This window comes from Homalodisca vitripennis, chromosome 4, assembly GCF_021130785.1.
Source record: "Homalodisca vitripennis isolate AUS2020 chromosome 4, UT_GWSS_2.1, whole genome shotgun sequence".
Taxonomy (NCBI): domain Eukaryota; kingdom Metazoa; phylum Arthropoda; class Insecta; order Hemiptera; family Cicadellidae; genus Homalodisca; species Homalodisca vitripennis.
This window is the reverse complement of record NC_060210.1, coordinates 63,459,526-63,482,478: the sequence shown is the minus strand read 5'-3', so window position 1 is coordinate 63,482,478 and position 22,953 is coordinate 63,459,526. Positions and strand designations below refer to the sequence as shown.

The 22,953-nt window shown below is 36.9% G+C and overlaps 1 protein-coding gene across 2 annotated transcripts in view; it reads left to right on the top strand.

Moving 5' to 3' along the window:
* Nucleotides 1-22,953, top strand: part of LOC124359397 (rap guanine nucleotide exchange factor 2) — a 483,874-nt gene that overhangs the window by 184,080 nt on the left and 276,841 nt on the right. The gene's annotated exons all lie outside the window — the stretch shown is intronic.

The window sequence follows — 22,953 nt, the reverse complement described above, 5'->3', positions numbered from 1 at the left end:
CACATACACACGTTCAGTTTGGCTTGTCAGTTCGATCTGGTTAATTAACTCCAAAATTTTGTTGTGCTTGTGTTTCGGAAATTGCAAGTTAAATAATGTTTTCGGTCGATGAGTTATTCCTAATATATGGTGCAGTGGCTTGTGTAATTGTGAAAAGAAGAAAGCGTCAACTCAAGCGGGATCAGTGGACTAAAGACTGGCTTTGAAAACAAGCCCAGTACTCCCATGTTAACCTTTTAAAAGAACTTCGGTTTCACCCCAAAGATTGGCATAATTATTTGCGGATGAACGAAGAAACATTCTTTTCCCCTAAACAACTCTATGAACTGAAGAAGGAAATCCTTACTCCAAGAACTCATTGCACTGACAACACAGTGTAATGTAAATAAAAAAACTACTTTTTCAAAGTCTGCTGTCACTTGGAAAAGGGCTATAAATTTCACTGACTACGGACACAGCAGCAAACACGCGGGACAGTTGCTAAACAGACGCCTGTCACTGGTGCGCATGCGCAGACAGTTGATTTGAGGAACTGAACTGACGCTCCCATACACACGATCAGTTCGGCTTGCCGTCAAGCCGATGTGTCAAGCCGAAATGATGAATTTTCCATCATGCCATCAGTTCAAATTTCTGGCTTGAGCTCACGTCGTTTGAACAAACTTTTGCATACACACAGTCAATTCGGCTTGTCAGTTCGGCTTGTTCACATCGAATTGACAAGCCGATTTGAACGTGTGTAGGCCGCTTTATGGAATAAAGAGTTGTAGCAGTTTTTTGTTTTTTGACTACTTATTAGTTTGTTTTGCTTGTAAAACTCATGCCAGATAAGATGAGATATTCTACGTGGTAATTACACTAAACATATTTATTTCGATCCAAACTTAGGACTAAAATATAAATGAAAGAAATTACCAACGGCCAGAAGAATAAAATGTTCAATGTTAGAGAGAACTTGCAAAAACAGAGTTGATGATCAGAAAACATTGGTAGCCTTGTTTGCGGCAGTAGCGGCTGTCATCTCCATAATTTTACATACTAATCATTTCAGAGTGTTCTATATTCAAGGCCTGTTAAAATGCTTCTATGTGTGGATATATAAGTTAGTAATTTATGTTCCTTCCCTCCTTCAAACTACAATTGACTGTTGACAGTCTCACAAACTCAGTAGTTAGTCATCGATAGCGTATGTGATAGCTGAATCATGTCCTTTTTGTAATTTCGGATGTAAAATATTTTCTTTTTTCGTAAAACAATAACTTATATCTTATTGAATGCCGTTTATAGTTAGATAAAAATCGTAGTATGTTATCGTAGTAAATCTTTAATATACTTTTTTTATATTATACGATTAAATTCAGTGAAATACATCTAGAACCTAGGAAAGTCCGACATTTTCGACAATCCTACATCCCGCCCGCGCCGCCGCCGCCGCGAATTAGAAACCGTTTCGACAGTTAGCTGTTTACTGTAGAGACTCGGTTCACAGATCCTGGTTATTCCTTGTAACACTACATAAAATAGGGGTTTAGATTATCGCTTTCAAATAACACTTTGGTGACCAGATCGGTTTTTACGAGATCGTTTGTCGTGTCCAAATCTCGTACAAGTTTGGTTAAAAATGACAACTTGATATTAGCCTTCATTTTATCCAGACATAACATTGGTTTTCCTAAGCCGGAATCATTTCTGGAAGGTGAAGAATTGCCTACATTCCAGAATAGCCCACATTTTTGTATTTCGGGTTTTAAAATATTTTAAGCTTAAAGAGTTTATGAATCGATTCAACAATTATTATAGCCTTTGAATATTAATCAAACGATGATCAAAAACAAAATGTATTTAGACCCCTTAATGACACGTTTTGTTCAAAATACTGAATAACTTAAAACAACTTTCTTGCACTTTTGAATGCATCTCTGTACGTTTCAAGGCCATTCAAGGTTTAGAAAAGATTGGTTATCTTAGTTACTATGTATTGTAGAGCAAAAAAGACCAGTGTTTTGTAATTCACTGGTATTTGATATCTCGCGAAGTGTCAAGAAAACGGCCGCACAAGTTTTGAGAAGTACCAATACAATAACATTGCTTAAATAGAGACACAATATTTGCCATACTTTCTAACAGTTTAAACTAAAATACGTACAGAAATATCACTTCAACATGGTGATCCGCTTGTTAGCGAGATCCAACTAAGAACATCTGTCGCATTTGTGCTAAACGTTTATCTTAAAACTATTCCACAACATAGACCAGAAATGAAATATTGCTTAGTAAATCAAAGCAATTTCAAGTAACTTTTATTCGTTCTTCCTTTATTTCTTACGGTTTAGATAAAGGCTTTTCAATGTTTCAAAACAAACAGTTGTATTTCACGTCATTATCAAACAGTTTATTTGTTGAGCAACGTATTAGTGCTATAGAGTGATTGCTTATTTATTATTTAAGGAGCGGATATAAACATTTTGAGAAGTTTACGAAAACGGCAAACTACAAGTGTAAAAATAGATATACAATAACAATGACTGATTACAAAAAATGTTACAGTCAAAATTTCTAATAATGATAGAATTTAACCAAACACATTTCACGTTAGAAACCTCTTAATATGCTCATATTTGTGTATAGCATAATATTCTGAATTATGCAGTTTCTGTATGTTTGTATTTCAATGTGCTAACCAGCATAAGTCGTCGTATACACTTTATTTCGATAATTCAGGTGACAGCCACACATGAAGTATGCTCTGATACGTCATACAGTACACAATGACACGATATTCATATTGACTGGAGGCCGTGGAGGCAGCCATTACTGCGTGGCGGGAAAGGATGGCGAGAACAGATGGGTGCTTCCGGCAATCAGCTGACACAGCCAGCTGTCTGCAACCTCGGCTAGGGCCTCCCGCCCGCTCCCCGCTCGTGTCTTGTCGTGACGCTGCTTGTGTAATCTGTCACTCTGCGGTCGGGAAACGAGGACGTGCAAATTGTCAATGGAGTCGGGAATTACGCTGCTCACAGAATGTTTTTCTAAGACACCCTTTTGTCTCGAGTGCGGGTCCTCAGTCACAGAACAAAGGGTTTCTACAATATTATTCTAATGTAGTTTATAAAATTGAATGCAGACAACGTGTTTTTGTGCCATTATCAACACATTGGAAGTTTGTAATGTTGTAGATGGAGCTTATATTGGTTACTGTTAACTTAATTACATTAAAACATAAAGCCAATATTTAATACTTTTATTTTTGTGAGGCCTTTCGATAGCAAAAAGACTTTTGTGATGTTTATGACGAAGATAGCCTTGCTATCGAAAGACCTCAGAAAAATAAAAGTATTAAATATTGGTTTTATGTTTTAATGTTATTAAGTAAACATCGAAAGTTGTTTATTCGCGTGCAAGGTTCAGTATTTAGTATGTGAGAAATAACAACATTTACTTATCATATAATGTTTTAAAATTATGAAGTATTGTCTTGCAACTCAACCATTTGAATTTGCGAAAACCCGAACTCAATGGTAATATAGATTGAAAAAAGAATGTAAGGTTTTTATAAATATTCGTAATGCCACTTTATTACCTTTACAATTGTTACGACTCCTTTTAATTTATTTAAATCCTTTATAAGTACAGTACGAGTTGTGATATATACGAGCTTCATGTTCAGAATGTTACTTTTTTACCTGTTACTTTGTTACCATGTTACTTTTTTGTATAAATATTTGTAATACCACTATATTAGCTTTACAATTATTACGATTCCTTATTTAAATCCTTTATAAGTACAGTACGAGTTGTGATATATACGAGCTTCATGTTCAGAATGTTACTTTTTTACCTGTTGTTACTTTGTTACCATGTTACTTTTTTGTATAAATATTTGTAATACCACTATATTAGCTTTACAATTATTACGATTCCTTATTTAAATCCTTTATAAGTACAGTACGAGTTGTGATATATACGAGCTTCATGTTCAGAATGTTACTTTTTTACCTGTTGTTACTTTGTTACCATGTTACTTTTTTGTATAAATATTTGTAATACCACTATATTAGCTTTACTATTATTACGATTCCTTATTTAAATCCTTTGTAAGTACAGTACGAGTTTATACGATATTATACGAGCTTCATGTTTTGAACACTGGAAATTACCCTGTTCCACTACAATAAACGAGTCCACGCCTTAGCTAGTCGCCAAATCCCAAATGTTTCCAAGTAACCAAACTTCATCACGATCGCTGAGTAGTTAGTGCATTGTCAGCCACTTTTATCAACCGAATGCGGTCATAAACAAATTGATTAGCGAGTACTGAGCACTCAGCGACAGCGGGAGAGTTGGAACGTTGCCACGTAACCGTCCTGTGACGTCATCACCCACGGTCATTACGACACCATTAAACCGTCTGGGGACAGTCGTTATCTCGTCCATTGATGAGCTACCCGGCAAATAAAAGATTTAGAGGCTTTGATTTCTTTTGTCACCTAAACTAAAATTGGAATTAACGCCGTTATTGTCACTTAAGTGCCCATTCTACAAGTAAACAAACGGACTAATGGTTCGACACACATCTTTTATATTATAGCTGTCTACTATGGGTCAGACGATTGTAACGGAATTACGAAGGACACGCTGATTCGATCTTGGCGATTTCGGTGCATTTTGTTCGTTTCTCAGTTCTTACAATATGAAAACTTGTTCAACTCCATCAGTGTATAACAAATTTGATTGTATACACCAAGGACGTAACGGGAGGGCCCAAGGCGTCCGGACCTCCAAATTTTCAGTTAAAAAATACTTTTTTGTAAACGATTATTATTATTGAAATAATTTAGTATTACTGACAAGTAGTGCTGGAAGATATTTCTCAACATTGAAAAGGGTTGAGAACTTTTTAACGTGCAAAATGGAGAATGAACGATTGACTGCCCTTACTTTGTGTCCACTACGGGAAAATACCAGGCGTCTTGCCCCCTCCCCCCCTAAATTTTTTCCTGGCTACGTTCTTGGATACACGAAGTAAAAAAGAAATAAGAGGGCAGTTTAAATTTTTAGAAAGTAGTTTTGGACCACTAATTATGAACAGATATCGAATATGTGACAATAACAAAACTAGTCGTACTCGTGTTACAAGCTGAGAAACAAGTTCCAACGAGTTTAATATCGTTGATGTTAAAATAAACTATGGCTGTTCATAAAGATAATTTGCACCCATATTTATATAAGATCAAAAGATCAAAGACCTTCCCTTGCTAATGTTTGAATCAAGGGTAGTGGGAAAAATGAGACTCCAAATATTATAACCTATTTCTTGGCGATTTTAACATTTCACTTGGACTCCCGCTAGGTGTATCTTTATGTCATTCCCCCCAACTTTGTTATCTTGCCTTCATTAAGTTTCGTGTCATTAAAAATCAGATTTAAAATTTGAATCAGTCATGTCAGAAAAAGTCATGTGCCTGTTAAAACCTGTGGTAAAATGATAAGTACTACCAAGGAATCAAACCCATATAAGCACTTCCTGCAGATTCCTTGTTACGTCTGAAAAAATCAAGCCAATGTTTCCAATGGTGAAATAATAAATTGTATAATGGCATCATTACATTCGTATTTTTCATTGTTAAACAAACATAAATTGTGATAATACTTTTTGTATAACTGTATGTTCCAATGATATTACTCTTGGGTAAGTTACCAGGTGTTCTTTTCTTCAATACCATAGTGTTCTGAATGTTTTTCTGGAAACAAGTATACAAATTTGTTTTGGAATATCTTTTCTTGTAATCGATTTCTATATGCTTTACTTTTGAATGGGTAAATGTACGCTGATAATGACACCACTAACACAGTCGTCTATCCATAAACGGTGTATTAATTGACTATAGGTTACAATCAATAAAATTAATCTCCTATGTAGTAATCGTAATGTGAACATACCGTATCTCTTGCTGTAAGTTATGTGATATGGTTTGAATGTTAAACTTCTACATGATCGTATAACTTATAAGTACAACAACTTTATATTTGTTACTTTTCTTTTAGGTCTAAAATTACAGAACTAGACATCGCACAGTTTAAAGAGCTTTAATTTTGAATTATTCTGCCGTTATTCAAATCAACTTCACAATTCTATTTTGAAAATGTTCTAGAGTCTGTGTTTACTAAAAATAGAGCAGCGGCTCCTAGCACACACATACAGTGGCGTGTAGGGAAATGTCCTGATGTAGTTTACACCTCGTTATCTCGCCTGATAAGATTACCTGGGTAGTGTAAACTTTTATAACTTTATTGACAATATTGATCGCTTAATCTGTATATATTGAGTTTGGTTTATCTATATAATAAATAACAATGAAGTGTTAGCATTTTTTTTTTTTTTTTTTTTTTGTTGAACAATGACTGTGGAGAAATGTAAATAAAAATTAAATAGTCGCACCTGCGGATGTAAGTTTATAAGACATAAATGTGACATTTTCGCCAACGACATCAAAATGTTAGCCTAATGCTAAACACGAGGTGTAAAATCGTAGAACGTAAGATTGGAAAGAGGGGGTCAAGTTATGAATTTAATTAATTCCTATAAAAAATAGCAATTTAGTCGTTTACTACTTTAATATTCATTACTCTTTATTTCGGTCCCTCCATGTACAAGCTTAAAGCAGCCCTGAAAGTTGAAGGAATCTTTCTAGTTTAAAATTTAAGAGTCGTGTAAAAGCATTGTACCTTTTTAGCTAAGAAGGATACCATATTTGAATCGGTCATTTTAGAAACAGCATAAGTCATTTTTTTGTGAAATTGAGTTAGCAGTGTTTTTTTACATCTTCATATGTAGATACATGTTTTCCATTCAAAAACAACACAAGTCCGGTATTCTACCACTATTAATAGCAGAATAGAAATTTTAATTCATTTCAGAAACAGCATAAGTCAGTGACTTGTGTTGTTTCTGCTAGAATCAGATGAACTGAGCAGTCAGCTGTTCTCAGCCAACAGCTGATGCCATTTATTTACAGTTAGTTGCAGAGGTTAGCTGTAGTGAATGTGAATGTGAATCACAGTCAGCTTGACTTTGTTGTCATTATTACTTATTGTTTGTAAGATGAATTTAGAAGTACCGGTAACAAGTCAAAATTTTAGTATTACTATAAGGAAAAGGGGCAAGAGACACAAAGAAAACTATAAGTTTGTAGTTATAAAAAGAGCAAGAGTGACTGGTTTGGCTTATGTTTCTCACACAGGAAAAACAGATCGATGTGGAAAACATGTTTATGCAAATGCCAAACCAGAAACTGTGGTTTCTGCTATTAAATCACATATTGCATCTTTCCCAGTCAAGATCGCTCACTACAGCTCTAAAGAATATCATCTTAATGAACAGCTCAATGTTCTTGAAATGTTCAAGTTATTCAGGCAGGCACACCCAGGATATTGATGTAGGCTATAAGTACTATCTTAAAATCTTCAAAACAAGACTTTAATCTACACTTTGGACGCCCTCAGGTAGACACATGCTGCACCTGTGAAGCACTTGATCTTCAAAATAAAAAGTAAGTTCATTAATGAAACTGCAAAACATGTTTTTGTTGCAGAAAAAGTTGTCCATATTAGGTGAGCTAAAACATTTTCCAAACAAATCAAGCAAGTTACAACTGCGGTGAAAAATAGTGAAGGCAAAATTGGTGGTATATGCATTGATTTTATGCAGAATATACAACTGCCTACTATCCCGATACAAGAAGGTTTCTATTTGCGGCAGTTAACTGTGAGTTTGTTCTGCATACATAACTTGAAAGACAACACTGCTGTGTTTTATATGTACTATGAAGGTGTTGCCGGGAAAAGCCCAAACGAAGTCTGCACCTTTATACTTAATTACCTAGAAGAACAAATGGCAGGTGTTGAAAATCTTCATACATTCTCAGACGGATGCGGGGGGCAGAATAAAAACCATTCATTGATCGGACTGGCTAATGCCTTAGTGTCTTTGAATCAATTTAAAAGTGTTGATCAATGTTTCCCCATAAGGGGTCACTCATTTTTACCCTGTGACGGTGATTTTGCAGTGGTCAAAAGAAAACTTAGAAAGTTTGACAGAATATTCACATTGAAAAGAACTTGCTGCTTTGATTTTACAATCATCAGCGAAAAATTCATTTTTAGTAACGCTACCAGATTCTGATGATATTCTTGATGTAAAAGGCTGGTGGCCTAATGTTTTTAAGAAAAATGTAATATCTCAAGAAACCCGTGTGAAAGATATTCCAAGAGACAACAAAATTCCATTTGGCATTTCAAAGTTTATGCACTTCACACACTCAGATTCAAAACCAGGAGTAGTTTCTTGCAAGAGAGTACATTGACGGCATTCAATGTCATACTTTCCTCATAAGAAACAGTAACAGAAACCTGTTATTGCCTTCAGGAAAAATTTACTCTAAGGGGTATATCCCTATAAACAAAAAGAAAATGAATGATATATTAAAATTCTGAACCTTACCTACCTGAAAATGAGGAAGTTCAATCTTTTTATGAAGCAATATTCGCCTGGGAGACTTACGATGGAAATGATGAACAAATTGATGTGTAATCTATTTACAGTTATTTTAAAATGTTTTACAATGTTTAGATATTGATAGGCTTTAATGTTTATAATACAACTTTATTAACTCAACAAAAAAGTTGGTTATTATTTTTTTTTACCTCAATTCGATCAAAAACAGCATAAGTCAATGATTTAAAATATTTTTCATTTTATTACAAAAAAGTTTAAAACAAATTTTGTTTACTAAGTTGTGTTTAAATTAACTCAAAGATAAATAATATAATTTTTTATCACATTTTCATACTGACAGCAAATAACTAAAACAGTTTTTTGTCGTTTTCCGAAAGTTCGATTTTTTTTACTTATGCTGTTTCTAAAATGACCAATTCATTTTACTTAGTTATACTAAAAGTGTGATGATTGATATTGAGTTATTCTGTAACGAAAAATAAGTCTGAGAAATGCTTAAAATGAAAAGAATATTTTTTACATTTATTTGTACTGTAATTCCTTCTACCTACGTATAAATAGGTTTTTGGATCCGTGCAAATAAAAGAAATTACAACAATAATTATTATTTAAAATGTCCACAAGAGACATTGGACACTGTAATATTCTACTTTTAACCATAGTTTGAATGTTACTAAGTCGACATTTGTTATTAAAGTGGCACTTCTCATAATAGTATGTTACCTCGTGGCTTTACAGTATTGATATTTGATATCTTCCGTGTGCATCCACCTCGACCTTGTCATTAGCGATAAAATACTACAGAACCGGTGTGTCTGACATGACAGCACCAGTGTGGACTTTCAAGGTCGTGGCTTTACAGTAATGTTATTTGACATGATTGACACAATTGATCGCATCTAAAAAGTTTTGCAATGTCAGAAGCAGCAGCGTAGTTGAAACAGGGTCTAATGTAAAGAGATCGTATGTTAAAGAACAAAACAAGAATGTAGAAGAGAAGAGATGAAATCGTTAAGATAAGAGAAATACGTAAAGAAAAGGAATGCATGTGTCAGATGCGAGTTGTTGGGTTGGCTAGTGCAGATGTGGTCAGATCGATGAAATCACCAACATTGTGTGCTTTGATGTGTCCTGACATTTAACGTGGGTCTGCACACACGTTCTTAGAGACAGCCATACACTTGTGATATTCTACAATCAACGATCTACTGATGGCTTGTATTCGTCAGTAGTCGCAGCGGTGCTGGATAGTGCTTAATATGTTGATCGATGAAATCACCAACATTGTGTGCTTTGATGTGTCCTGACATTTAACGTGGGTCTGCACACACGTTCTTAGAGACAGCCATACACTTGTGATATTCTACAATCAACGATCTACTGATGGCTTGTATTCGTCAGTAGTCGCAGCGGTGCTGGATAGTGCTTAATATGTTAATCGATGAAATCACCAACATTGTGTGCTTTGATGTGTCCTGACATTTAACGTGGGTCTGCACACACGTTCTTAGAGACAGCCATACACTTGTGATATTCTACAATCAACGATCTACTGATGGCTTGTAAGTAGTCGCAGCGGTGCTGGATAGTACTTAACACTTTGAATCCCAAGCCCGAGCTCAGGCCGGGCTGTGTCAATATCGTCAATGACCCAAGCCCGAGCTCAGGCCGGGCAGTCTATTTTTAGTTCGTGGAGACTGGTAATTCGCATTACTGACGTTTTTAGAGGTTGTGTTATGTTTAGCAAGTCATATTAGACTAATTTTATTAGTCTTTGGTTATTTATAAACGGTTACAAGCAAAAAAATATTATAACAGAAATTGTGTAACAAACAGCTGATACGACGCCGAGTCACCAACTACGCAGTTGTCAGCTGGTGCCGTGACGTCTGCACTGTTTACACTAGCTCTGTGTTTTACAGTGAATTATAAGTTATTTTAGCCACAGTTGTTTATAAAATTAGTATTTGGAGTGCTCAGTTATAGTTTTATTATGTTATTTATCTTACATTAGTCAAGAACTACGTATTTGTCTGCTAGTGCCGTGCCGTGGCGTCTGTACTCGTTGTACGTCTACTCGCTTTGTGTTTTACAGTGAAATAAAAGTTGCTTTAGTTATAGTTATTTATACAATTAGGATTTTGTGTTGCTCAGTGTTGTTTTATTATGTTATTCAACTCACACGCGTAAAATGAGTGAATTTTTTGGATCCCAAAACAACGAAGCTTATCGTTGATACATTGTATCATACAGATTCTGACTTACAGGCAGACATTTTCCCGAAAAAATTCCTCCGACTGATAAGAAGGTCCATCCAACAAGAGTGTGTAAAGTTTGTTCAGAGAAAAATAAACAAACCACAGGCAAATCTGGAAGAAAAGAAAATGTGTGGTTTTGCCCAGAGTGTGACACTGCCTTCTGCCTTCCTGAATGTTTCAAATTATTTCACACTAAAGCTAACTACTTGTAAATAGGACTACATTCTCTCTATTCAACTTTTCATCTGTGTTATTTAGCTTGATTATAAATAAATATATTTGAACTACAACTTCTTGGCTTTATTTTGATGTGTAATATGTTATGGTTAGCTGAAAAGAATCATGAAGAAAAATGTATAAACAAACTTATGCTTTATGTTCCAATTTTTATTCTTCAATATTTTACACACTTTTTATGGACTCAACATTTTCATTGATTTAAAAAAAAGTTGATATATTTACCTTGGATATATATACATATATTTGGACTAAAACTTCTGGGCTTTATTTTGATGTGTAATATGTTATGGTTAGCAGAAAATAGTCAAGAAGAAAAATGTGCAAATAAATTGATGAGTTATGTTCCAATTTTTTTTTCTTCAGTATTTTACACAATTTTTATAGACTCAAGATTTGTATTGACTTCAAAAAGATAAGTATCATTTTTAATAGTTTTATTTATATTTTTCTGCTTTTTAATTTGATATATTGGTTGCTAAGAAACTATAACTTAAAATTTTTTTACAATTAAACTAAAAAAACCCTTGAAATGGCTGGGACAGCACATATAAATATTACTAAGAACCGGGGACTCAAAGTGTTAATATGTTAATCGATGAAATCACCAACATTGTGTGCTTTGATGTGTCCTGACATTTAACGTGGGTCTGCACACACGTTCTTAGAGACAGCCATACACTTGTGATATTCTACAATCAACGATCTACTGATGGCTTGTATTCGTCAGTAGTCGCAGCGGTGCTGGATAGTGCTTAATATGTTAATCGATGAAATCACCAACATTGTGTGCTTTGATGTGTCCTGACATTTAACGTGGGTCTGCACACACTTTCTTAGAGACAGCCATACACTTGTGATATTGTACAATCCACGATCTACTGATGGCTTGTATTCGTCAGTAGTCGCAGCGGTGCTGGATAGTGCTTAATATGTTGATCGATGAAATCACCAACATTGTGTGCTTTGATGTGTCCTGACATTTAACGTGGGTCTGCACACACGTTCTTAGAGACAGCCATACACTTGTGATATTCTACAATCAACGATCTACTGATGGCTTGTATTCGTCAGTAGTCGCAGCGGTGCTGGATAGTGCTTAATATGTTAATCGATGAAATCACCAACATTGTGTGCTTTGATGTGTCCTGACATTTAACGTGGGTCTGCACACACTTTCTTAGAGACAGCCATACACTTGTGATATTGTACAATCCACGATCTACTGATGGCTTGTATTCGTCAGTAGTCGCAGCGGTGCTGGATTGTGCTTATGTTGATCGATGCAATCATCGACATTTTGTGCTTTTACGTTTCGTGACATTTGAGGTGGTTCCGCTTATAAGCCCTCAGAGATAGCATCCACTTGTAATATTCTACAGTCCACGATCTACTGATGGCTTGTATTTGACAGTAGTCGTGGCGGCGGTGCTGGTTAGTGCTTATGTTGATCGATGAAATCATCAACATTTTGTGCTTTTATGTTTCGTGACATTTAACGTGGCTCTGTATACAGGGTTCTCATAGATTGCGTCTCACTGCAATATTCAGCAACTCCCATTGTAATTTACGGTTGACATATACAGCCGTAGCCAGTGACAAGAGCTAAGCATCATGAATGATATTATTTGATTGACAGACCATCGCTCATTAGTTATACTCAACTGCGATCTATTTAAAGAATGTTTTCTATAGCGATGAGCTGCATAAATACATCAGAGCTTAGGTGGAACACAATTTTATTAGTCCTCGGCCAAGTAATTTTGATGCTTTCAAAAGACATGAAAAATTAAAATAAAACAACATAATATAACTGATTTGGTTGCTTATTATGATTCTCTAAAGCATTAACAGTTTTTCTTGTGGTCACTGTGCCCTCATCCAGTAATTTGGTGGAGATCAGGATACTCATTGAGTCGGTCTAGGAAGCTTACACTTCCCGAAACGGGTTACGCAGCGGAGTTGACTCATGATTGAAGGAACTTGTGACGTTACAGTAAGATAGTGATGTTCCTCCCTTTAACATGTCGTGTGTTCATGGGATACTGGTGTGTCTGTCATAGATATTGTATTCTGCTCTGCTAGGGTATAATTGTTACAGGAACAGGATGTGCTGTGTAGTATCGCCGAGAGCATGTGTATAGGCTTGTAAAGCAATTTCTGCTTGGTTTTTTTTCAACTTACTCGATCCTATTTGTTCCTCGAGTTACTTTTGTTTTTAGGGGTTTTGGCAATTTTGTAGTACTAACCATACATTTGGGATAAACGTTGAGTAGTTAGAAGTAAATGGTGCTTAAATACTTTTTTATCACTTTTCAGTGAACTAAATGCATAGATCTGGATGGATTTATCCTTTTAAATTTGTTACATACATAAAAAGTAAAAACGTACGGTAAAAACAACATGATCATGATTACACACAGTAATTAGGAAATTACGAGTTTTTAACAAAATTAGTTCTTCTACTAATTTTACCTACTGCTGTATGTAATATGTACATTTAGTGTTAAGATTTGCTTTGGTACCACATTCACAATCTCCCTCAGTTCTGTTTTGAGAAAAATAAATGGTAGTTTTAATCTGTGGAAATTTAAGCTTACTAGCTTAATATAATGTTTTGCTATCCTGAGAAAACTATACATTAAAATTAAATTAAAACATTCTCTCTTTTCTGTTACTAACTTAATATATTTGTTATGTATTTTGTTTTAAACTTTTATAACGATTCACATTTATTTAATGGTACATGATTTTGAAGGTTATCTTAACAATTTGAAGTTTTTTTGTTTAGTTGAGACATTAACAGAAGGTCTACTACACAACTTGTTGTTTGTTGTAATGCATTAATCATTATTTGGATTTTATAGTGTACTGCGTTCTGGATAGTAATGTCCCAGATAGAGTATAAATGCAGCAACGTTTGTTCTGTCTTAACTACATCGGTTCCAATCTAAACTAGATCGGTTCCCGTCTCCACTAGACCGGTCCCCATCTAAACTAGATCGGTCCAGGTCTAAACTAGAACGGTTCCCGTCTAAACTAGATCGGTTCCCGTCTAAACTAGATCGGTTCCAGGTCTAAACTAGATCGGTTCCAGGTCTAAACTAGAACAGTTCCAGGTCAAAACTAGAACGGTTCCCGTCCACACTAAATTGGTTCTCGTCTAAACTAGACCGGTTCTCGTCTAAACTACATCGGTTCCCGTCTAAACTAGAACGGTTCCCGTCTAAACTAGAACGGTTCCCGTCTAAACTAGAACGGTTCCCGTCTAAACTAGACCGGTTCTCGTCTAAACTAGACCGGTTCCCGTCTAAACTAGTCCTGTTCTCGTCTAAACTACATCGGTTCCCGTCTAAACTAGAACGGTTCCCGTCGAAACTAGATCGGTTCTCGTCTAAACTACATCGGTTTCCATCTAAACTAGTACGGTTTCTGTCTACACTAATTTGATTCCCGTCTAAACTACATCGGTTCCCGTCCAAACTAGAACGGTTCCCGTCTAAACTAGACCGGTTCTCGTCTAAACTAGACCGGTTCTCGTCTAAACTAGACCGGTTCCCGTCTAAACTAGTCCTGTTCTCGTCTAAACTACATCGGTTCCCGTCTAAACTAGAACGGTTCCCGTCGAAACTAGATCGGTTCTCGTCTAAACTACATCGGTTTCCATCTAAACTAGTACGGTTTCTGTCTACACTAATTTGATTCCCGTCTAAACTACATCGGTTCCCGTCCAAACTAGAACGGTTCCCGTCTAAACTAGACCGGTTCTCGTCTAAACTAGACCGGTTCTCGTCTAAACTAGACCGGTTCCCGTCTAAACTAGACCGGTTCCCGTCTAAACTAGAACGGTTCCCCCCTAAACTAGACCGGTTCTCGTCTAAACTACATCGGTTCCCGTCTAAACTAGACCGGTTCCCGTCTAAACTAGACCGGTTCCCCCCTAAACTAGACCGGTTCTCGTCTAAACTAGACCGGTTCTCGTCTAAACTAGACCGGTTCCCGTCTAAACTAGACCGGTTCTCGTCTAAACTAGACCGGTTCCCGTCTAAACTAGAACGGTTCCCGTCTAAACTAGACCGGTTCTCGTCTAAACTACATCGGTTCCCGTCTAAACTAGACCGGTTCCCGTCTAAACTAGACCGGTTCCCGTCTAAACTAGACCGGTTCTCGTCTAAACTAGACCGGTTCCCGTCTAAACTAGTCCTGTTCTCGTCTAAACTACATCGGTTCCCGTCTAAACTAGAACGGTTCCCGTCGAAACTAGATCGGTTCTCGTCTAAACTACATCGGTTTCCATCTAAACTAGTACGGTTTCTGTCTACACTAATTTGATTCCCGTCTAAACTACATCGGTTCCCGTCCAAACTAGAACGGTTCCCGTCTAAACTAGATCGGTTCTCGTCTAAACTAGACCGGTTCTCGTCTAAACTAGACCGGTTCCCGTCTAAACTAGACCGGTTCCCGTCTAAACTAGAACGGTTCCCCCCTAAACTAGACCGGTTCTCGTCTAAACTACATCGGTTCCCGTCTAAACTAGAACGGTTCCCGTCTATACCAGATCGGTTCTCGTCTAAACTAGATCGGTTCCCGTCTAAACTAGACCGGTTCCCGTCTAAACTAGACCGGTTCCCGTCTAAACTAGACCGGTTCCCGTCTAAACTAGACCGGTTCCCCCCTAAACTACATCGGTTCCCGTCTAAACTAGAACGGTTCCCGTCTAAACTAGAACGGTTCCCGTCTAAACTAGATCGGTTTCCATCTAAACTAGTGCGGTTCCCGTCTATACCAGATCAGTTCTCGTCTAAACTAGATAGGTTTCCATCTAAACTAGTGCGGTTCCCGTCTATACCAGATCAGTTCTCGTCTAAAGTAGATCGGTTTCCATCTAAACTAGTGCGGTTTCTGTCTACACTAAATTTGTTCCCGTCTAAACTAGAACGGTTCCCCCCTAAACTAGATCGGTTCCAGTCTAAAGTAGATCGATTCCCTGTTGCGGTGGCAGGAAGAGCTTGTCGGCGGTCTTTTTGAAGTGACACGCGCGCTTTGCATAACCCCCCCCCCCCCCATCATTATATTTATGTTTTTGTCTTCTCCCCAACTCGACCTTTTTGACCGGAAACTTTTCCATTCTGCGCAGGCTCTCTGTTTGCCGCCTCCTCGCATAAAAGCTAATTCAGTTTGACAGTACAGAAGGGGCGAGTAGACAGAAGTTGAAGAGTAACCCTCATCAACAAGGGGTTACCAGCGTATTGTAAGTTAATTGTTTAATACAATACCACTGATTAAATGTATCGGACTCCACATTAAACTGTAGATCCAGCAGTACAGGCACGATCATCAGTTTCCCCCCATATGAACAATGTTAAACCATATGCATTAACTCATATTGTGATCGTAGTTATGGGAGATGTCAAATTTCACAGGTACGATGAATACCCAATCGACTCTTTTTAGGCTTGCGTTTAAGGTATATGCTTTTTGGGTATGTAAACGATGAAATAATCGAAAAAATTGTAAAGCGTTTGTGTGCATTAACCGTTATTCTTAAATAAGACACCACTCATGATTCTGCGATTAAAAATAAGCTTATACGAGTGTTAGACGTTGAAGATTGTTCCAATGGGGCTACAAACAAGATGGCAGCTGGTACAGCCTGGCTCTTGACTTGGGTTATAAATATTAATAAGTTTCTAAGTAAAACTTAAACCCTGGGTCAGATCCCTGACCTGTACACTATGATTCTTCTCATGATCAGTTTTTATTTTAAAATTGACGTCTCAGGGGAGTAAGAAATTAACAGGGTTATGGTAGTAGATTAATACGTGATTAGTCTTGGTTAAACTAAACTTAAATTTAATTTATTTTCTTGACACGACTTTATTTCAGTATTATTGGTTACAATTCATGGAAATTGAATTGAATATGGATTTATATCACCTAAGTGGAATGTGTTAGATTTTCTAAATGTTGCCGGTTAGTTCCGATAAATAGATTGGACATGTACAGTATGTAATTCAGAAACCCAATTTTCATAAAAGTAAAAAAAAAATATAGGCTTAGTACGCCCATCAATTTCAGCGCTGTTGCCTTAATTGATATTATAGTTTGCATTGTTGTAGGAATATTATGTGAAATTTTGTAAAGATGAGTTTTGACCCATTTATCAAATTTTGGGCTTGTTCCAATTTTTATAGTTGACTAAAATGTTTTCTGTATTGAATGTAACTCTATGGAATCGGTGGCAGTAGTAAGATCCACCACATTGGCGTCCATAATTTGAAATTCGTTACGTGAGAATATATAAATACGCATAGTAGATATACTGCAGATGTCTGCATGGAGATTACGATCAAACTTTAGACGGGATGATCAAGAAATATGCCTGTGGCCTCAGACGACGGTGAGGTAAAGACGATTACACATGATGACACTGATTTTGATGATTATGAAGATGACGATGACGCGAGAGGAAACGTCTCTGCCCGCCAAGTGATGGACAATGATACAGTTATTGTGCGAGCTTGGGGTCGGCGACCGCCTTCTCTAGACCGCACTTGTACCTTGTAACTGTCCGTACGTCTACTAGTCAATTCGTCAGAGGGTCACAAGTTTATCCGTGTTCTCGTACTGCCACATAGTTTCGTATATGGATGCTTCAATTCATCAGTAATGGAAAACACATTACAATACATCGACATACATCGAAAGTAAACAGATATCTTCCTAAATGAAAAATATTATGTAATCATAAAAAGATCACATTGTGGATTGGAAACAGGACTTCCCTTCCTTACCTACATTAAGAGCTTTATAGTTACAAAACCAGGTTTATTATTAGCTACTGAATACATTATGTGTTGTAAATATTAGTAGTGTGCATATTGTATCAATAAATTGTTTGAGAAACATTAAATGAACTGAAAGAAGCCTTGGATTCCAGAGATTATTGGATAAATCTGCAACTCACGAACGCACGCGATATAACTAGATTTCGACGTTTTACAAGTCGTCGTCTTGCCTCTCCAGACTCGAGAGTTTAAGGAAGCCCTTGCATAATGCCCACAGTTATAAAAAACCATGTAGAGTCGAGAACTGACCGAATTAAACCGTAGGTTTTCGTAAATCGTTGACTCACTAACCCGCTGCATGTACTTTATAACTGGTATTCTCCCAATACTGGTAAGTTGGCTAATTTCCAATTATTTTATACGCGGATTTAAGGACCGTAGAAGTGACTACGTAAATATTACTTATAATTGATTTTATGTTAATTTTTATTATATACAAGGTGTTTGAAAAGTATGGGTACTAAGTTTATAGACTTTATCTCCTATGTTTTTTAAAATATTAAGCCGTACCCATACTTTTCAAACACCTTGTATATTAATTTCAAATATTTATAACTTCGCTCCTTAACTAATTACTATTACTTAATATCGAAATACTGTTCATTTAGAAATGCACATTAAAAAATCTTAATAAAACATACAATATTTGAAATGGTATGCATCAATAATTATCTTCCACCTCCATTCAAATGTCATACATTATTAAACGGGTATCCCAACACATATTTCTGTCAGAATGAAGATACTGTAGTACAGAGCCACGGCCACGACTGCAGATGGATATTGCAATGAGGGGTCTGTATGAAATATTCGGCAGAGGGTAGACTCCCTCGCTGCCTCCCCAATACAGACAGTCGTGTGCTCACTCCCCTCGTGTTGTGACTACCCCCCCCCCTCCGCCCTCCACATAGTCAGTACACTCAGACTCGCAATTCTGTCTGCCACTAAATTTAGAACTTGGTCGGCTCTGGCGCGCCTGCCGCATTTAAATTAAGAAATTCTTCCACTTAACATTCCACAGACCTCTTCTTATAAAGAGACGTTGTAAATTCCAAAATGAAATAGCGATTTTCCTAAACAATATAATAATTTGTGTATCGTTAAAACTGAAATGGTGGAGCGACATCTTTTGTTTTTTTAATGGCGTATATATTTCTTATAACTTACTATTGGAAATCTAAACTCAGATGCAATAGATTTAACTAGAATTAAACTTTAATTTAGTGCTAAAAATTATAGCAACACAAAATGTATATTCAACAGAAACACGCGGCTTAATAAAAGAAAGAAACAGAACTCAAACCAATAACTAATTCCATAACAGTTTCCAATCAGCTGTATGCAGAATATTTGTAAATGTTTATATAGAAATAAAATTTTATATAAAAGAATGAAAAGAGAATCATCTTAGGTACAAACCATCTGGTTGCCTTTATTAGTTAAATTAATAAATCAGATTTGTATTTTGGTTGAGATTTGGTTCTAAATAGTAAATTCCTTTTAATGTTAAGCAATTTCCTGGTTTATTTTGACTGTGTTTGATCGTATGTGCAGATAATGGTCTCTCATGATTTTGAGGAACAACATCAAACTAATGACTATTCATTCTCACTCTTTATGGAGTGATGTTTTTTCCAATATAATCAATATATAATAATGATGATTGTGGAAAGTTGTAGGTGTGTGACACCTTCTAGCCATATTTGCGGTTTATATTTCTCTGAGGTTTGCCTCTAGCCGCAGCAGAGATGTGCTCAAGCCATTGCAGTGGTAGAGAGTATCTTCACTTATCTGTGGTTTTTTATGCCGGATATGTGTGTTACGTGAAATACTGACGGTGCGTGTGAATCATCATTTTGAGGTTATGTCGCAGCGTGGCATGTGGAGACGGACGAGGCCGTAGCGGACAGGCCCGGTGTCAGTGAACAGTCTGACATTTCCTAAGGTTAATTGGTGAGCTAATTGTGACCTTAACGTCGCTACTGCCTGCGCTGGACGGGACACCCTATACTGTCACACTGACTAGCGTTGTTATTGGGTAGCCAGATCTTTGCTAAGATTAATTGGTGAGCTAATGGTGACCTTAACGTCGCTACTGCCTGGTGCGCTGGACAGGACACCTTACACTGTCACACTGACTTATCTGAGCGGTGTTACTGGACAGCCAGACCTTTGCTAAGGTTAATTGGTTGGCTAATGGTGACCTTAACGTTGCTACTGCCTGCTCTGCTGAACGGAATACCGTATACTGTCACCCTGACTTATCTGAGCGGTGCCAGTGGACGGCCAGTCATTTGCTAAGGTTAATTGATGGGCTAAGACCTTAACGTCGTTTGAAATGTCAGAAATTCAAGCTCCCTAAAAGATTCCCTACACGGTTCTCTGTAATTTAACTTTCCAATTATCCTGGCACTTTCTTTTTGGAGTGTGAACATTCAAATTTGTTTTTGCCACAGCCTCCCTAAACTCTTACTCCATACGCAAAGTGTGGGTGAATTAGGCCATATTAAGCCATTATTAAAACTTTGGGGGAACACAACTTGGCTAGGTGGCGCAAGGCGTATACACCTGCTGAAATTCTTGCAGCGACGTGGTTATCCCAGGTCAATCCTCTGTCAAGGAACAATCCTAGAATTTTTGTGGAATATGTTTCCTCTAAAAGAACATCATCCACAAATACAGCTGACCGTTCTGTAAGCTCATTCTGTTTATGGGAGAAGTGTACAACCTTCAATTTGGTTTGGTTTGTTTCCAAGTTCAACTCAGCATAGTACTGAATGCATGAATTCAGTCCTACGAACGTTTTGACTTACAGTTCTTGCAATGTTTTGATTTCAAAATAGTGAGTCGTGTCGTCAGCATATTGATCAAGTTTTCCACGCTGGCTCACAGAATTCAATCTACTGACATAAATCAGGAATAAAAGATGCCCAAGGATAGATCCCTGAGGAACACCATGAGGCACTTTAATTTTGTTTGAAACGACTTATCTCTCCACAGTCTGATCTCGCTCCTTTTGGTAAGAGGCAAGCCATAATTAACTAATAAATGGAGTCCCCGAACTGGTGCAACAGTGTCTCATGTTGTACACAGTCAAATGTTTTGAAAAGGTCAAAAAATATGCTAAGCACATGTTCTCGCCTTTCTAATCTACCGACAACATTGTCCAAAAGGTTGTTCACAGCATCGATTGTGGATATGTTTTGTCTGAATCCAAATTGCTCTGGATTCAGAACTAGTTGTTTTCGAGAAAGCTTTCAAAAATGTTTTTGAACACGGGCATAATTGAAATAGGACGATACTTGCTTGTAATACAAGGTCCTTCCTTTTTGAAAATTGGAATGACTGGCTATCTTCAGAAGCGATGGAAAGTTCCAGAATCAAATTAAAAAAATAAGATTAATGTGAAATGATTATATATGGACATTCGATGCTAGTGGCTGTACATGGGTATGGAAATGGTTAAATTCGACCTACTGATTTCATCATCATGGACACCTTTTCCCCCAATGTTTGCTAATTTTATCAACAATGTTTATTTTAAATATATTTATTAGGTAACACAATTTTTATGCTCGCTGAACTAAACCCTAGTTGGTTCTCATTAATGAATGTTATAGACTAGTATATTTTGGCCATATATTTTTATTCTATTAATAGGAAGATCTATAACAACGTATGGTGATTTCAATAAATAGATTTCAAACGTAGTATTTCAATAAAAAATAATTGAAGTATTAAAAGCAAATTTATAATAATAATGGATACTTTTTATTTTCATTTAAACTATATTATTATTATATAGTTTAAATTTGTTTTATGAAAAATGAAAATAGGCTAAACAGTATAATCAACGCGTACGAGTAAAATATTTATGTAGGTATGAAACGCAAAGAAGCGCACATATTGCAGATTTAAATTTAACCAATTTAGCGTTATAGAATTCAGTTACAAAATAAACGAGGTTTTCTGAATAACATCATAATATTTAAGACATCCATGAGATTGTTTGTTTTGTTTTATGTCCCAAGAAAGTGCAGTCTGTAACTGTGGAAGTGGGTTACTCGATAGCTAGAGTAATCATGTTATAATAACGTAGCGGTAGCAGCAGTACACTCCACCCTCTCCACTGTGCCGTCGGGCGGGATATTGCTAGGAAGTGCTTCTACAATTCCTTCTCTTTTCTCTCCTTATCTTGCCATGGTGTGCTATCTGAGAAATCATGTTATAATAACGTAGCGGTAGCAGCAGTACACTCCACCCTCTCCACTGTGCCGTCGGGCGGGATATTGCTAGGAAGTGCTTCTACAATTCCTTCTCTTTTCTCTCCTTATCTTGCCATGGTGTGCTATCTGAGAAATCATGTTATAATAACGTAGCGGTAGCACTACACTCCACCCTCTCCACTGTACCGCCGAGGCGGGATATTGCTAGGAAATGCTTCTACATTTCATTCTCTTTTCTCTCCTTATCTTGCCATGGTGTGCTATCTGAGAAATTATGTTATAATAACGTAGCGGTAGCACTACACTCCACCCTCTCCACTGTACCGCCGAGGCGGGATATTGCTAGGAAATGCTTCTACATTTCATTCTCTTTTCTCTCCTTATCTTGCCATAGTGTGCTATCTGAGAAATCATGTTATAATAACGTAGCGGTAGCAGTACACTCCACCCTCTCCACTGTACCGCCGAAGCGGGATATTGCTAGGAAATGCTTCTACATTTCATTCTCTTTTCTCTCTCCTTATCTTGCCATAGTGTGCTATCTGAGAAATCATGTTATAATAACGTAGCGGTAGCACTACACTCCACCCTCTCCACTGTACCGCCGAGGCGGGATATTGCTAGGAAATGCTTCTACATTTCATTCTCTTTTCTCTCCTTATCTTGCCATAGTGTGCTATCTGAGAAATCATGTTATAATAACGTAGCGGTAGCACTACACTCCACCCTCTCCACTGTACCGCCGAGGCGGGATATTGCTAGGAAATGCTTCTACATTTCATTCTCTTTTCTCTCCTTATCTTGCCATGGTGTGCTATCTGAGAAATTATGTTATAATAACGTAGCGGTAGCACTACACTCCACCCTCT